This window comes from Taurulus bubalis, assembly GCF_910589615.1.
Source record: "Taurulus bubalis genome assembly, chromosome: 18".
NCBI lineage: Eukaryota > Metazoa > Chordata > Actinopteri > Perciformes > Cottidae > Taurulus > Taurulus bubalis.
The window spans coordinates 21,279,154-21,282,982 of NC_136606.1; positions in this window are offsets into that span (position 1 = coordinate 21,279,154).

Genomic DNA, 3,829 nt, shown 5'->3' on the forward strand with positions numbered 1-3,829 from the left:
CTTTCAGACAATGGCCGTCAGCATTCCCAGCCCCTCGTCTCCATCTCTGCTCCAGTAGTGGAACCGTGCCTCACGTGTGGCCTGTGGGGGAAAGTCCTGACTCCAGATGTTTGCCTTGGTTCTTTTTGAAAACCCTCTGCATGTTCTCCCGGTGTTCGTGTGCGTCAAACACAAGTCAGGTTCGTTGGAGACTCTGATAGTCCATTTACACGTAGCCACCTCATGCGTCTTGGGCCGACAGCTCTGATATCAAACAAGCCAAGTATCCATGCAACCAACATACCGATGCATTCTAGCCAGATGTTGAAAAGGTATAACAGCGCTCATCTCTCTAAGCCGTATGTATGATCTCTCCTCCCGGGCGTGACTGTGAGGGTTGTGATTGTAAGCGTTGGACGATCCGTGTGATTGAGGGGTTCTGCAGCGATGTCCAGGTTTCTGTTGCATTTGAAAAACAAACAAGCATTTTAATATCTGACATATCGAGTGATGTCACTTGAGTCAGCGTTGGGTACGATGTTTGTGGAAACATAATCTGGGGAGAGGCGTTCTAAAGAAGGCTCAGAGGCTGCAGGCTACATTAGCCACCGCTAGCATCACACCCTCGACTCATTGGTGGCCTACCGTGACCACGCGTTAATCACAATCTGTCCCCAACCTTAACCATACCATAGTTGCCATGCGCTGATATTGTCCAAAAGTTTTTAATGTTGCCATTGGATGTTAAAAAAAAAAGAATTTGAACATTGTCATTGAACTTATATGTGGTTTCACAGAATCATCAAATATGAACAAGATATGATGCCAAGTGCATTTAGGGCCTAAATCACAGAGGGTTAAAACATGTCTCTGTTCTCTGTTGATTCTATATTCTAGGGCATCAACCCCAAGGCATGCTGGGATAGGACCAGCCCCTGAACCTGAATAGGACTTGTAGGGTGTAGGGAACAGATAAATGAACCACTGAAGATTCTTAATGTTTGACTGAATTTGACCGCAGCTGAACCTTTGACCTTTGACCCTGGTTCAAAGGTCACATCTTACTGTTTTCATTTTAAAGGCCTAAATGGTGCTTTATTAGCTCGTGAGCTACAGACTTGATCACAATGGGGCAATATTTCAGTTACAGAAATACAGGATTTTACCGTTACATTCTTATATATATTCTATATATATATACATATACATATATATGTATGTATATATATATATATATATATATATATATATACATACATATATATGTATATGTATGTATATATATATATATATATATATATATATATATATATATATATATACATACATATATATGTATATGTATGTATATATATATATATATATATATATATATATATATACATATATATATAGTCAGATCAGTAGTACTACAGTCATCTAGGCAGTGACGAGGCCTTATCCACGCATCTCTATCATTAAGAGGACATGGCTGTGATTATGTTGCATCTTCCCTCTCTCTTTTCTTTTCTACAATCTTTTGTACTGTTATTTATACTGTATTGTATTTATAAGTAAAGGGAAGTCCCGAAGCTTTCCCTGAATGTTTTGTTTGTTTGCAGGTTTGTCGTGTTTGTTTTTCTGACGGTGCGATCAGAAGCATCAGTGGGAAGAGTTTGCCTTCACTTTTGAAGCCTTTGAGTTTTGATACGCGTGTCTTTTCTATTATCTCTGAAGCTCGCTGGTCATCCTTCACTCAGTCCGGTTCATACTTCTCTTTCCTTCTATCGTCTGGTCCGTCATTGAGCTTCTGTCAATGGTTTCTGGGGTCGATCTTCCATGTCTCTCTATCTCATAGATGTCAGAGCTGCATGTACCCAGCAAATACTCAGTGTTTCAGACACTTATGACAACAAGTGACGTCCTTAAAAATAGTCCATTTTGATATGTAAGTTGTTGAAAATATAAAAGACTGTGTATGGAAGTCTTGTTTTTACTGGGTCGATGATGTTAAATACATTATTCTGGAAAAGAGATGGTTACCAACCGGACCATAACACTTTTATGTAAGTGCATTGATAGCAGCTATTGTAGAACTATTAAATAAGCGTGTGGAGGGGAAGAGTTGTGTGGCGTCTACACAAAGGTACGGTAACTGTGTCTTCTCAACTATTTATTTGTCTCATTTACTTTTAAAGGGAATTTAACAAAGGGACTATGTGAATGGATGCAGGGTGACGCTGACGCATGCGTATTGTTTTCTGTTTCCTGTTTTGTGCGTGTGGATTAAACACACCTGTACATAATGCCGAAAGGTACAGTTCTGAACCTGAACGGGTCGCTCAATACTCAGGCTGTGCTGTCGCTCCACCACACAACTGTTGATCTCAATAAAACGTTCACTTTGTTACTCCTCTGCCGTCGTGTGGTGTGTTGTAGTGAGGGAACATGGAAACAACGGGACTGACTGAAGGGGAGCGCCACTTCTTACTTTGGGAGAAAGTCATTGTCAAAATAAATCTCAAATGGCCGACTGACCTATTTGTCTCCGTGATGAGCTGAACGAACATTACCAGGCCTCTGATTAGTAGAAAGTGATCATCACTACAAATAATACACAGGTTGTCATCAACCTTCATCCTCAAGGTGTAATCTGAAGACTACAACGTGAAATCCAGCTGCCTTTGACCTCGTACCTGCATGTTTGACCCCAGCAGGCCGGACTGGGATTAGGGACTGGCTCCGGTGAAGGACTTCAAACGGCCGTGTCACACTGAAGAGTGTGGGCGAGAAAGAGGAACCCTGTGATGTGTTGTACAGTTTTATGACGCATGTATAACATCGTGGGATGTTATAATTTGTGTCAATCAGATTCTATATTCTATAGTTCAGAAAAAAGTTAACATTAAGAAATACAACACTGCCAGTGCATTCTACCGTCATGGCTCCCTGTGGGTGTTTTGTTTCTCCCTGGAATGTATGCCTCTCTTTGGGTTATCTCCTTATGTCATTTGTGTCTTTTTTAAGAAGATTTGCATCTGTTTGTGGTAGTTTTGCATCTGTTTGTGGTCGTTATGGATCTCTCTATAATATGTGTTGCATCTGTTTTGGTCGTTTTGCATCTGTTTGTGGTCGTTATGGATCTCTCTATAATATGTGTTGCATCTGTTTTGGTCGTTTTGCATCTCTTCATAATATGCTTTGCATCTGTTCATGGTCGTTTTGCATCTGTTTGTGGTAGTTTTGCATCTGTTTGTGGTCGTTATGGATCTCTCTATAATATGCTTTGCATCTGTTCATGGTCGTTTTGCATCTGTTTGTGGTCGTTTTGCATCTATATAATATGTGTTGCATCTGTTTTTGGTCGTTTTGCATTTCTATAATACGTGTTGCATCTGTTTGTGGTTGTTTTGCATCTGTTTGTGGTCGTTATGCATCTATATAATATGTTTTGCATCTCATCACGATGATTGTGTTTTAATCATTTCTTGAACAGTTAAAAACAATATGTGTTGATTGTAGATGTAATAATTGCATGTTGTCATGTGATTGGCTGCAGCATTGCGTCTCGCTCCATTTGTGTGTTTCCATGGGGAGCAGAGAGCAATGCGCTGCTCCCATTGGTCAGCCCGCCTGTCAGTCAGGCGCGGCAGAGGGCGCAGAGGACCGGGAGCAGCGGTTATTATTTATTTGACAGAAAGTTGAACTGAGCGAAAGCTTTGAAGTGCCGCCTTTCTGTCGCGCGCAGTGTCGTTGACGTCGCTCGTGCAGTCTGTGTCTCTGCTGGACGTTTACCAACTAGTTAACTAGTTTAAACGTGTGAACTAGTTAACCAACGTGTGAACTAGTTAACCAACGTGTAAACCACGCC